General features: G+C 42.8%; 1 protein-coding gene across 3 annotated transcripts in view; it reads left to right on the top strand.

Annotated features, from left to right (window-relative positions):
• Nucleotides 1-14,729, top strand: part of DMPK (DM1 protein kinase) — an 809,400-nt gene that overhangs the window by 91,541 nt on the left and 703,130 nt on the right. The gene's annotated exons all lie outside the window — the stretch shown is intronic.

The raw sequence follows: 14,729 nt of genomic DNA, 5'->3' as shown, positions 1-14,729 counted from the left end.
CCCATAGGCAGTTGAAGGATATTTTGAAACAGGTGCCTCGGGACAAGGCTAGGGGGTCTTTATGCCGTTGTCTCTATTAAGAGGCCCTGAAAGATTGCAGGCTCCAATTACAGAAACAGGCATGGGAGGAATTGATCAAAACGGGGGATTTGAGGGATTCAACACTTTTTTGGAAGACAATAAATAGCCCCTGCTTTGGGAACCAACTAGACCTACAGTGTGCCATCATATTAATCCAAACCAGTGGGTTTTCAATTTTGAAACCATATATATAATGCAGGTCTCCTGATTGAGGGCAGCGAAGATATAGTCCACAGTGTCATTGTTACACCAGTTATGTTATCGCTGGAGGAAGTAAACACAAGTATTGATTCGCTGTCGCGGAATAAGGCACATGTCTCCGATGGGATCCTACCAGATCTTTTTTGCGACCACATTGATCTGTGGGCCCCACTTTTGACCCAGGTGTTAAATGCGGCGGCCCTAAAAGGGACGTTGCCATCCTGGTCCACCGCCACTATTATACTAATCTTTAAAAAAGGGGATAATCTTCCCACCCTACTTCCCTTATAGATGCAGTGGTGGTCAAGGAGTTGGGTCGGGTGCTTTTATCTAGACTCTCTCTGTGGGCCAATGATAATCAGATCTTATTGGATGTCCAATTTGGCTTTCGTCCAGGCATTTCAACTATGGACCAATGCCTTAAGCTTTATCTTTTAACCCCTTCCATGCTGATGACGAACCCCAGCCGTCATGCACTACGGTGCTCGTGTGCTGATGATGGCTGGGGTTTGTCACGGCCCGCCCCTGTTCGTGCTGTTTACAGCACACCAGGGGAATCGCGGCCGCATGGAAAGGGTTAATAAATAAATACATGTGTCACAACCAGATGCTTTGTTTTTAGCTATTATGGACCTTACGGTCGCTTTTGATTGAGTTAATCAAAGGAAGCAGTGGGACATATTGATGCCCTTGGGTGATGACCCTCCCGTCTCTTCACGCTCATACGACTGCAGCAGATTTTATCAAGAGGGGGCACACCAAACCTTTTAACTGCACTCGGAAGACTACGTGAAGGCTGTTTCTTAGCCCCTTTTTTATTCTCGATTTATATTAATGGCCTAGAAGCTGCACTTTTGGCACTCCAGTTGGATTCCCCTAGAGTGAGTAGGAGGTCTTTGCCAGTTTTACTTTATGCTGATGATGCGGTGCTTATGGCCCGTACGGTTCAGGTTTGCAGATTTTAATAGATGGGTTTGTTGCTTTTATGGATGTTTGGACTTGTCTGTTAATTTTACCAAGTCATATGTCCTTATTTCAGGTCCCTGGGGTCTTCGGTCAAAAACATTTAAAGCTGGCCTGCATATCCTAGTACATTCGGATCATGGGCGCCCAAGGTCATTCTAAAATTGTACCTGTCCATCGGTATCACAAAGGTATTATGTGATAGTGAAATATGGGGGCATGTCCCCATACACAGGATTCAGGTAACTGAAAATAAATTCTTGCGTCGGATCCTGCGAGTTCCCCAAAGCACGCCAGCTTGGCCAGTGCACGAAGAGCTAGGGGTTGATTTTTTGGCTGGATCAAGTGGCAATTAAACCTTTACTCTGCTGGATAAAGATATGGACTAGTGAAAGGAAGGATTTATAAAGTCTGATTCTTTCAGACTGCCTTTAATTGGAGCATGGCAATAAAATACCCTGGCTACGTTATGTAAAGTCTTTTCAGGCTCTAGGGAGGCCAGATATTTTTCTTGCACGTGATACTGTAAGTTCCAGGGATGTTAATATTATAAAGAAGTTATATCATAAACACACTTCTGCTCATCATGAAAATATTGAGCTAAGAAAATCCTCAGTGACGGCTTATGTTATGTTAAAGTAAGTTTTGGGAATGGAACATTACCTTTTTCCCTTCACTAGTGTTCATGATAGTTTTTAATTACTCGTTTTAGATTTAATTATCTCCACTATCTTTCAGTATCCCCGGCAGGTTTTCGCCCGTCAAAACAGGATCCTGTGGCTGCGACTCTAGATCTCCACAGGATATGCTACATTTTGTATTATTGTGTAAATTCTTTTCATTGCCAAGAAGATAATATCTCCGTCCCCTTTTATGGAGCTTGAAGTTTAGACATGCCAGGGTTGCATTGTTGTATTTTTAGCTGTTGCCAAATGTTTTTCCCTTATGTGCAGTGACAAGCTTTTTGCGAGCCGCTTATAAATCTAGACTTTCTAGACCCGATCGAATTGTGCTCGGTTTGTGCCTATGTAGGACATTTTATATCTATAGAATGTACTATTTATGAACCTGTGAGGGTTTTCTCGATTTACTCTTCACTTTTTTACAGGTTGTGTAATAGTCTTATCTATTATCTTAACTTATGTTGTGTCTTTTTAATGTCTTTTAATATATGATTGTATCTTTTATGGTGGTATTTGCTTCCGACTAAAGCAAGAATTACAATTACAACCTAGAACATCAGCCACTATACTTCGTGTAAGGTACTGTGAGGTTTTTCTTTTGCCTCCTGCATCACCTGAATATTTTGTATAAGGGGCCCGTTATTTGTAAATGTTACTGATGCGCAGGTGATTTTCGGCCGCTGTTGAGTTTCCTAGCTCTACTTTCTGCTTCCTTGACGCCACAGTACTGTAGTTTTTGGCAAAATTGATAAGGCCTTTAATAATATGGGTAAAAGGAAGGCCAAAGGGAGCTGCAATGGAGTTTGTGAAATGGCCAAATGGACTGCGCGGAAAACCATGTAGTTAATAATATTGACACACTAATTGACGAAGTGGAGTCCTGGCTGAATGGTCGCAATAAATTGCTGGGCACTCACAATAAACTGCCCAACACAGAACAGAGAGTGGCTGGCATTTTTTTCGAAGCCTAAATTCTCCCCATCTTTGACTATTACTTCTATCCCGAATGGCGTCAGTAATACGAATCCCAGAGCCACTGTCAGCAACAAGTTGGGTGTGTATTATCCTTAACCCATTGCATGCTTGTGACGGAACCGCTCCATCACAAGCCACGGGTGAGCTGTGCTTGTGACGGAACGGTTCCGTCACGGCCCGCTCGCCGCGCCTGCGCGGAGCGAATTCCGCGCCTGCGCTGACTAATTAATGGGCGGGCGGGTTCGTGACGGAACCGTTCCGTCACAAGCACATCTAACCCGTGAGCCGTGACGGAGCAGTTCCGTCACAGGCACGGGACCGCCGAGCGACCGCCCCCCCCCCCTTAGCGCTGCGGCGGAATATCCGCCGCAGCGAAGGGGTTAAATGCATGGAATTTGAGCCTCTAGTCCCAGTCCTAATAATTGAATGGCTGGCCAAATGGGGTCTTGTGATATTGAATCTATCAATCAATATGAGCCCTTGGCACACTTGAGTACTGCCACTCATGTAGCACCTTGAGACCTTTTGGTGATCTGCGCGCTATACAAGAGATTATGACTATGACTATGTATTCTTGGGGATGTGAAGGGAAGGCAGGAGGGCTGCGCAATGAATACGGATGATTGTGTCTGTCTGTGTGAATTAGTGGAGCTTAAATGAATTGTTAAACAATCAGTAGCTGAGGTGTTGAACCTGAGAGCCACGGTGGGAATACTTACCAACCAACTTAACAGAAGCTACTCACCCAGAGACTGCACTAATATTGCTGAGGCCACAGGCCCCCAACAATTTAACCGAGAATTGCCTGCGACTGGGCATGCAAATATTAATTCATACACTTATCCATTATTTGTGGGTATGGCAGCCTCTAAGGCCCCCATAGTTCACTATGACACTCTGCAACATTTTCTTAACTAGGAGTTGTTCAATTCAATTAAAAACTTTATTCGGCCACATGATGGCCATAAAAGTACATTTTACATTTCAAAAAAGACATTGATGTTGTAAGTTAAAATAGAGAAAGTTATAGAGACACAAAGGGCAGACATTTTCTAATGACCCAAATCATGATTATAAACTCACCATATTATTCAGTTTAGGGATCGCCCTTGACAGAAAACATGCAAACCCATAACAAACGAAGGGGGAAGAAAGCATTTGTAGCTAGGTCAGTGCTGGCCTAACTTGTGCAAAATAGCAATCTTTAAAAAGTGGTAGAATATATTTAACTCTTAGTTTAGTATAAAAACCACAGAAGAACATAAAGTGCAATATATCTTGTTCAGAGGAGTTGTCACATGCGCATGGTTGCAAAGAGCCTAACTTTGAGAAGCCTTTAGGTACAGTTAGGAGCCAATGGATACAACTAAATCTAAACCTAGATAAAATAAAGCTGTGGTGCAAGTTATTTACAAAAGACCAAAATGATTGAGTTAAAATACCAGGGCTTAAAAGTAGGAGTTTTAATACTCAGATCTAGGGGAGCAGTGGCAAGGGCCCCATCGCATGCCAACCCATAAACTGGTCCTTGGATTCCGGAGGGAACTACTGGAAGAGGTATGACACGTGGGAGAGCAGGGGGAAATGCCAACATCATTAACTATACAGAAGGCTCCTTATGGGATGCCAGGCATATACATGAAGGGGGGTGGCCTACTGATGTAAGAGAGCTTCTGACTGGGCCTGGGTATGGACAGAGAGACTTTAAGAACACTTATAGTGAGGGCAGCAATCGCTTTTTTATTATAAATATCCTCATATTGACAGCTGATGTAGATGAAACTAGTGAATCCTTGACAAACAAAGTAATTCACTGGATAAGGCAGGGCAGGCAATTCCGCTCAATAATAAGATCTGACATTGTAGCAGTTGAGCTCTGCTCTACTATGAACGAGCATGATTATATTGTGCTGTAACTATCTAGTAGGACCCTTGGGGAAGGAATGGTCAACTTGGGCCTTCGCACTCAAGCACCAAAGGGATCACTAATTCAGTTAGTGAATTAACACCAGAGGTCCTTTCCTATAGGGAAAGGGTCAAGATCTAACTAATTCTACCCTGAACGAAACCCAGATGGCTCTTGAAAACTATCATAATTTGTCATATACAGGGGGAAATAACATAAGATTAGAGAGTAGTGAATTAACACCAGAGGTCCTTTCAGACAGGGCAAGGGATGTATAGCGGACTCATTTTACGCTGGAAGAAACCCAGATGGCACTTGTTAAAATGAAGAAGGGCAAAGCTGCAGGTTTAGATAAAATCCCAGGCGATTGATATCTTTCCGAACCTGAGATCTGGATCGTGATTCTTAACTTTAGCTTTAACGCAATTTTAAATGGCGTAGTTATTCCAGACTCATTGCTGGGTTCAGAAGTGATACCAATATTTAACAAACATTGGCATAGCCAATAGTTCTCGCTTTTGGGACCTTTTAAGTATTTAGTTATGCAGCAAAATATCCTTGGTGCAAAAACATCAACTGTTGCATGGCTAAACACTTATAAGGTCCCAAAGGCGAGACCTATTGGCTATGCCAATGGTGGTTATTCATAGGTGCACATTTACTTAGTAGGTAAATTACAGCCATGCAGTGACTGGTGAATATCAGACTAGTAAACCAATTTTCTGTTAGCAAGTTTGCCCTTTACTAGCCCGCCCCCCGGATTTCATTTTGTGTTTTTTCTGCTCATTCATGTGTTGTTTTATTAGAGTAAGGGGTGGTGCTTTAGTTCTCACTAGGAACTTCATAAAGACACACATTTTACACTGTTTGCATCTTTGTTTTTTTTGTTAGAGGAAACATCAATAACCAGACAACAATCTTAACCCAAAGGGTCATGAAATTTAGGGCGAGAAGAAACAATCAGCAAGGACAAAAATTGACAGCAAATGAGGCTGGAACGTATCCCCTTGACGTGCTAATGTCTGAACTGGCAGTGAAAATTGCAAAAAACACAGTTGATGGACAGAATGTAGAACAATGTCATACATTCACCCCAGTACAAGGATCTGGGCCTAAATCCATCGTTTTTTTGCACTCCACACCACCCTGGGTTAGACACTGGCTATATGCAAATCAGCTCTGACCCTGTGCCTCATGGGAACAGTCCAGTCCGCACTACCAAGCCATATCTTTCCCAGACCGGAATCAAACATCCTAGGACCGGTTTCTGGCTATCAGCCTTCTTCAGCCTGGATAGCTTGACTCCAGTGGTGTGGAGAGCCTGGGACTCACGTCTGAGTATACCCAGCACACTCGGGATGAAAATTGCAAAAAACACAGTTGATGGACAGAATGTAGAACAATGTCATACATTCACCCCAGTACAAGGATCTGGGCCTAAATCCATCGTATTTTTGCACTCCACACCACCCTGGGTTAGACACTGGCTATATGCAAATCAGCTCTGACCCTGTGCCTCATGGGAACAGTCCAGTCCGAACTACCAAGCCATATCTTGTTCTACATTCTGTCCATCAACTGTGTTTTTTGCAATTTTCATCCCGAGTGTGCTGGGTATACTCAGACGTGAGTCCCAGGCTCTCCACACCACTGGAGTCAAGCTATCCAGGCTGAATGAAGGCTGATAGCCAGAAACCGGTCCTTGGATGCTTGATTCCGGTCTGGGAAAGACATGGCTTGGTAGTTCGGATTGGACTGTTCCCATGAGGCACAGGGTCAGAGCTGATTTGCATATAGCCAGTGTCTAACCCAGGGTGGTGTGGAGTGCAAAAAAACGATGGATTTAGGCCCAGATCCTTGTACTGGGGTGAATGTATGACATTGCTCTACATTCTGTCCATCAACTGTGTTTTTTGCAATGTCTGAACTGGCAGCACCACAATGAACACTCGCAAATTACGAATTAACCACTGAAGTGCTAATCAGGGCCGGATTGCCTGTTATACCGGGCAATTACTGGATGGCGATTTCAGGGGGTAGGGGCCTGCATCTAGCGACGCTGCCACTTTCTCCAGCTCTTCCGGATAATTACAGGAAGCACAGTGATGCTTCAGGTGCGAGAGAAAGAAAGAGAGAGAAAGAAATAGAAAGAGAGAAAGAGACAGAAAGAGAGAAAGAAATCAAGAGTAAGAAAGAGAGAAAGAAAGAGAGAAAGAAAGAAAGAAAGAAAGAAAGAAAGAAAGAAAGAAAGAAAGAAAGAAAGAAAGAAAGAAAGAAAGAAAGAAAGAAAGAGCGGAGCAAAGGAACAGGGCTTGTTTGTTCAGCGGAGCAAAGGAACAGGGCTTGTTTGTTCAGCGGAGCAAAGGAACAGGGCTTGTTTGTACCAGGGCTTCTACCATCAAGGGACACATACTGCTTGACTATGTCTGTCAATGTGTTTTTTAACAGGACAGGACTGCACTATCACACGCTGTCACTAGAGGTCCGGGGAGAGTGAGACTCCAAGGGAGCTGAACCACCGCACGCTGTCACTAGAGGTCCCTGAAGAGTCACACTCCAACTCTGGTGGAACAGGGCTGCAGTACTGCACACTGATACTAGAGGTCCCTGTAGAGTGATGCCCTAAGGCAATGGGTACAGGAATGCACTATCATACACTGTCACTAGAGGTCCAGCTCTGGTGGGACAGGGCTGCACTATCGCACACTGTCACTAAAGGTCCAGTTCTGGTGGGACAGGGCTGCACTATCGCACACTGTCACTAGCGGTCCAGCTCTGGTGAGACAGGGCTGCACTATCACACGCTATAACTAGAGGTCCAGCTCTGGTGAGACAGGGCTGCACTATCACACGCTGTCACTAGAGGTCCAGCCCGGGTGCGACAGGGCTGCACCAGTGCACGCTGTCACTAGAGGTCCAGCTCTGGTGAGACAGGGCTTCATTACAGCACACTGTTACTGAAAGTCCCTGAAGAGAGACACATCAGCCCTGGTGGAACAGGACTGCAGCACAGCGATGCTCTAAGGCAATGGGTACAGGGCTGCACTATCACACGCTGTCACTAGAGGTCCATCACTGGTGCAATAGGGCTGCACTATCACACGCTGTCACTGGAGGTCCAGCTCTGGTGGGACAGGGCTTCTGCTGTGGGGGGCGCGAGAAAGAGAGGGAGGTCGACCCAGCAAACTATAGGCCCATTAGCCTGATTGATAGAGCACAGAAACTATTTTGCAGGCATTTGCTGGAGAGGCTCCAAGACTGAATAGGAGTAGGGCAAATACAAGCACTGTTGACCAATTGTTCAGTTTTTTTTGATTTTGCGTAAATATGTGGTTATTAAGAAGGAACATGTATGTGTTGTGTTTGTGGACCTGCAAGCTATCTTTGATTTAGTTGCCCGGGGAAAACCGTGGGTAGTCTTATACAAAATAAGGGTTCAGCGTTATTTACTAGAGATTATTATCAGACTACACTGGGATAATTATGCCCAACTGAGATGGGGGCAGGATGGTGAATTGCCAGACAAGATAAGGGTGATCATAGGAGTGCGACAAGGATGTGTACTGGCGCCCACTCTGTTCACCATATATATCGATGGATTAATTGAAACTCTGTCTGATTGTAGAGGTGATCCTCCCAAATTAGCTGGCCAAGCAGTGGCATCTCTGCTTTTTGCTGATGACACCCTACTCATTTCTAGGAAGCCGATAGGATTCCATAATGTAATGGATCACTTTTAGTATCATGCAGGGAATGTGGGCTGGAAATTAATGTAACGAAAACCAAATTTATGACCTTTAATCCTCACAGGTCTTTTAGGGGGACGGTCAAAATGGGGGAAACCCCATTAGAGCGGGGAAGCGAGTACTTGGGAGTCAGGTTGACAAATTCATTAATATGTGTCCCGCAATTTGCAAAGAGTCATTTAGCACTTCAACATGTAAGTTCTGCACTAACAAAAAAAATGAAAATGTCAGCCTATAGGCCTGTTGCCCCAGTTATTAAAGTTTATCAAGCCAAGGGCATTGGAGCCACGGCCTATGGTGCGGAGCTATTGGCTCATAACAATGTTGGGGTGATTAAAAAAAACAAGAACGTTTTCATGAGAAATCTTCCCCAAAATGCCTCCTAACTCCCATGCGCTTGGACTTGGGGCTCAAAAAAGTAGTATATGTGATTGGCTTTAGGCCTCTCGCTTTTTGGATTTGAGTTTGGTCAGATAATTTACCATTCCCCCTGAGACAATCCCTGATTGATGTGATGGCATGAGACACGAAAGGGAATCTACTGTGGCCAAGGTATATTAAGAGCTGGATCCTCAAATTGGGTATGAGTGAGTTTTGGACCAAGCCGTAGACTCTTGAGAAAAGATCTCGGACAAACTTTTAAAAAAAGAGATAGTGGGACCACATTAGCAATCTATGGATATATGGGGGAAGAACGGGGGACCTAACAAGGAGGTTTTTGGATTTTAAAGATTATATGTATGAAGAAGAGTTGTTAGACATCATAGAACCTCCTCTAATCCCTGTTCTTAAGAATTTAGCTATATCATATTGCCAGTCAGTGAATCTTGCAGTCATTGGAATAGTGCTAACATCTTGCCCACCTGTCCCGTCTGCTTGGTTGCCCAAGAAAATTAAGCAAATGTTTTGCTTCTCTGCCCTGAATATACTCTGATTACATTAACCTGACTATTCCACATTTGTCGCATTCTATCGACGAACCGCTTAAAAGACACCATTCAAATTCTTAAAACTAAACGCTCCGCATGGTTAGTCTTTAACCTGTTCAGATACCTGTTGTACGCCTGGAGAATAAAGATTAGGAAGATGAAATTACCCACAAAACAATGTTAATGATTATGTATTGTATTGGCTGTTGGTGGATCATATTATGTTAACCACTGGAATTTCATATTTTACACCGGGATAGCGGGTACATGTTAGTTTACAGAGACAAACATTACTGCTTATGAGGCTAGCTACCAATTGCTGCAGGTATGAATTTGATAATTTGCTTTTTAATCTATTTTAACTGTGCTTGGTATTTTATTTAGTGGAACTGTTTATTCTGTAAGCTCATTATTTTTACTATTCTTAAAGTATAGGTTTTTACATGTTATTATGAATGAATGAATGTTACTAAATTCTAACATATGTTTGTGATACCGATGAGCTTTTATGGTTTTTATATAAACTGAATAAAGATATTCTACAGAAGAGAAGCTAATAAGATGATAACCCTCTCTTTCAATAATCATCTCTTATTGGTTCTGGTAGAGCCATGTATATTTAGCATATAAGGTACCTAGGCATGGGAGTAGAAGATTGGGGGGAGCAGTTTAGTTTTATAATATATTTCAACAGTGCAAATGAAGAACTGCTGTATTATGGTATGCTACCAGTTTATCGTTATTGTGGAGTAGTGTTGTATAGTATATAGCGTTGAAAATTAATAAAAAGAATCCAGCAAAAATACAAGGGATGGATTCCACAAAAAAAAGAAATGTCAAATTGTGATAGAGATAAAGAGCATTGGGGATAACTTGAGAGACAAGAAAGATATTAGAGCTCCAGAGAGATATAATTCCGCCGACAAGCATTATTCTCACTCTGGGAATGGGGATGTGATCCACACAAGGCAACTCTTTCTTCTCGTGGAAGTGAAAAGAGACAAGCGTATTACCTGGGAAGGGGGAACAGAAAAAGATTTGGAAAGAAAAACTTAAAGAAGAAGAAGATAGCCATGACCAGGCATTAAGAGGTCACACAACTGAGACAGGATGCTACACAGCAAGCAGGTCTTGCTGAAGTTCAAAAAGTGGACAAGAGCCATATTCAATAGTATAGCGGAAATTACAACAGATCGCCTGAATCTCCACCTACATCTGATCATTTAGGAGACTAAACAATTTTGTTCAGGTTGAAACACCAGTTGGGCATTTTAGCAAAACAGGTGTAATTTATAAAAGTTAAATCCAAAGTGTGAGGGCATATATAGAGCGCACATTTTCCATGATTTTATGGGTTCACTTATAGATTCCTATAATAATATATTAGTTCAGGTTTGTCCCTCTCAAGCGGTAGTAGATGTGCGAGGAGGAAAGGAAGTTATAATGGGTGCCTCCTCAACTGTGGTGCCCCAGCTGAAATAAGAAGTTCGGATTTCTGGTCTGATGGCATGCCAGGTATGCGAGTGGCCTGACAGGACACGGCATAAAATTAACTCAAACAGACGGGCTTTTAATAAGCTAGTTATAGTTTAGGTAGGGATTAGACTAACTAACTGTGTGATTAAATATGACAGAAGCATATTTAACCTTTGCCATTTTGTATGTATTATTTTTGAGCTGTTTAAATTCTTTACAATCATTCTTACAATTCATCTGTCCAAGAATAGTGCATATTAAATTAAATGATATAAAATACAAATACCTATGTTATTGTACTGATTGCTTGGCCCACTTCGGGTATATTTAATATCTCCCGCAGATAAGAGATTCTCAGGCAGGTTCTGTCTGACTCTTGACACTCCTACCTAAAAAGCACAACTCAGCGTGTAGGGGTGATAGATACCTGACATGTTTCTTTTTACTTGCTGTTTTCTTTCAGGACCTAGTAAATCTACTGGCAATGACCCCAATAATGTCAGGGAAACATGAGACTACGAAGTAATGTGTGCACTTATTAGACTTAGATCAGGCTCTCATAGCCTCAGTGAAATCTTTGGTTTGGTCCCTTAGACCAATGCTATATTACTCATTCAGTACCTATTTTGAGGCAAGCAGTGTTCAAGATTTCTGCTAGAAATGTATCTTTGCTCCCCTTCTAAAATAAAACCCGACCTCAACCCAGGAGTCCAGAAAACTATAGGTCATATACTCTGCTGCGTCGTTTTAAATAATTAACGAGCTGCACCTGCTCAAGTAGCTCTCTGGCACCCCGAGACCTCGCTATCCACCTCTGGACACAGACTGGCTTTTGTGTCGGGCAAAGCAAATAAGCTGTTCTGATTAATACTCTTGATCTTGTTAATGGCAAGTAACTCGGTCTTCTAGATGGCATCTTGATGTTAGACTTATTGGTAGCATTCTGCACTGTCAACCATGCCATCTGATTCAGCAATCTTGTAGGAATTGAGGTGGCCAGTCAAGCTCTTGACTGCTTCAGTTCCTTTTTCAATTTCAGTATTGAAACAGTGGTCTTTCATTCTTTTCGTTCTGTAGGGAGGGCTGTGTGCTGTTAGGGTTCCCCAGAGTTCTGCTCTTTCTCTCAACTTAATTAACATCTATGTTCATCTTCTTGGAGAACTGATCAGAAGTTTTGGCCCCTGTATCTGTCGTGTGTGGATGACGAGCATCTCTTTCTGAGGTTCAGCAGTTCGTCCTCTACTAAGATCTTTAACCTCAGGGACTGCCTTATCCCCATTAAGGAATGGATGTCTTCCCCTCTATTAAAATTGAATGACAAAAGACAGAGATTCTGATAGTAGGTGGCGATTGCTCTATTTCATCTGATGTTGTGGTTGATGCATTTGGGGAGCCTTCCTGCAAATCTGAGTAAAGGTAAGAGCACTTTGATGTGATGCAATCAAGGGCTGACATTTGACTGAGATTCAGAACGTTTAGTCCACCTGCTTTTTGTTACTGCACACTCAAGAGAAGCCATTGCCTTTTCTTCCCCATGAGATGCATGCCACAGTGGTTGTCTCATTGGATTCTGGCACCCTTAGAAAATGGCAACTTTGCTCCCTAAGTTGCAGATTAGGAAGTTACAGAGGATCAGGAACACAGCAGGGCAGCTGTTATATGGGCTTCAGAGGTTTGGCCATGTATTAGCAGCACATTGTGTGCTTCACTGGCTCCCTTTTAACCAACACTTTCAAGTCAAAGTGTTCTGCCTGATGCAGCGAGTCTTCTATTGTACCACACAAAGTTATGTCTAATTCGCTGTTGTGTCTCACCTGCACTAGATATCTTACATTAACCTCTCTCCTTTTGCTGAACTCCCTATATTACACTGCACTAGATCTCTTACATTAACCTCACTCCTTTTGCTAAATTCCCTCTTTTACAGCGAGGTAGTTTGTGAAGGCGAGCACCTTAAGCTGCCCAGTTTCCATTTCTTCAGGAAACATCAAGCTGGATGAGGCATAAATAACTTGCACCAAAAATACCTAGAGCTAAAGATAGTTGCAGTGGCCATCGATGTGCGCCTGCTTCAGGATGATCCGAAAAAGCTAACACAAAGACCACCCCAGACTGAATCCTCCCTGCAAGAGCTTCAGTCCACAATGGTGGATCTACAGCAAAAAATGGATGACCTGATGGACAAAATCTGATTTCTTGAAAGTCGCCCTGAGGACTCCAAGGTGTGTGCCCGTTGTAGTAATTTTGAATTGTGGGCCTTTCAGAAGGAGCAGAAGAGAAGTACATTATTGCCGACATTGAAAAATGGTAGACACAGTCATTGACAGTTCAAGGCCTTACACATTTCTTTTCCTTGTATAGGGCCTAATAAATCACAGCTAGACAACCCACACATGGTGCAGCTCCGAGACTAATGATGGCAAAATTGTTTCACTACAAAGATAGAGACGTTATCCTCAAAGCGGCCAGTAAATCAGGCCACTACATCGTTGATACAATAAAGTAATATTTTTTCCAGACAACCCCCCACCAACGAACAGTCTTGCATTCATATGAAAGTTGGGGGTGCTTGGGATAAAATATACCTTAATGTTCGCAGCAACATTTTTAAAAATGATTATGGGTTAACACACACACTTCTTCACAGATCCAGAAGCAGTCTGGGACTGGATTGAGAAACATAGCAGCTCATCAGCAGCTCAATCCCACAACAGCAGCGGGCAATGGCAGCAACATTTACATTAAAGGGAGCGATGAGACAGATTTGAAACATCCAAGTAATGTATAAGCTACCATATATGCAGACACAGACTGGAAGTCAAACAACATTAGCTGCTGCAGCAACTATTGATAAAACCCAGAACCTGAAACATGGAGGAACTTTGGACTCCACCGACCCCAACAAAGATTCCAAATCAGAGATATTCCAAACTGACACTGAATGTCTACCTAAAAGTATACAGCTCATGGTAGATAAGCTGAACTGAACTTTAGGGTTCACCTCGATGAAAACTGCCTAATCCAAATTTGGAAGTTGTGTAACAGGGCCCAGTGTATGATTGATAGCCAGTGCATAACACTCGGACAAATTAATAAAGAACCCCACCCAGGGTATGGATTGGTCATGATGGCAGGGACTAGGAATGCACTCATCTCTTTGCTTGATCCAACCAAGGGCAGGCGTCGTGGGTGTTCCTAAAATCAAATGCACATGTCTCCCTTAAGGAATTTTCTCCTGTACCACAAATGGGGAGGGATGTTTACGTTACGCTTCAGTTAGGGGAGAGTGGAGGTTAAAAGAAAGTTAATTAACTATTTGTCCCTTTTAAAGGTCAGTGATGTGCTGATCAACAAACAAGGTAAATATTGATGTCTGTGGGGGTAAGCTGGATCAGGCCTCTATTGTATAGGTGTAATCTATGCATCAAAATCAGAGCAATCTGAATCTTACACATCCCTACTGAAATTCTTACATATTGGACACACATACCATGCATATTTGGGTGCCATTTTAGCAGAGTAGTTGAAATGCTGTTAGAAATGGGGTAGCGTGGTGCAGAGCGGGTGTGCCAAACTCCAGAGAAAATGTGTAAAGCATTCGTGCAGCACACACAGGCGACACACAAGGCAGACTACAAAAAGAGACCACACCAGCTTATGTGAAAAACAGTAGGTGTATTATAGAATCAACACATTAGAATGGAATCACAGTTGCATCTAAACTGTGCCAGCCGGCACTAGGTAACAGTTTACACAGGGACTATTTACA

The sequence above is a fragment of the Lissotriton vulgaris genome, chromosome 9 (assembly GCF_964263255.1).
Source record: "Lissotriton vulgaris chromosome 9, aLisVul1.2, whole genome shotgun sequence".
Classification (NCBI taxonomy): domain Eukaryota; kingdom Metazoa; phylum Chordata; class Amphibia; order Caudata; family Salamandridae; genus Lissotriton; species Lissotriton vulgaris.
Note: the sequence above shows the minus strand (reverse complement) of the source record. Positions and strands in the feature narration are given on the sequence as shown.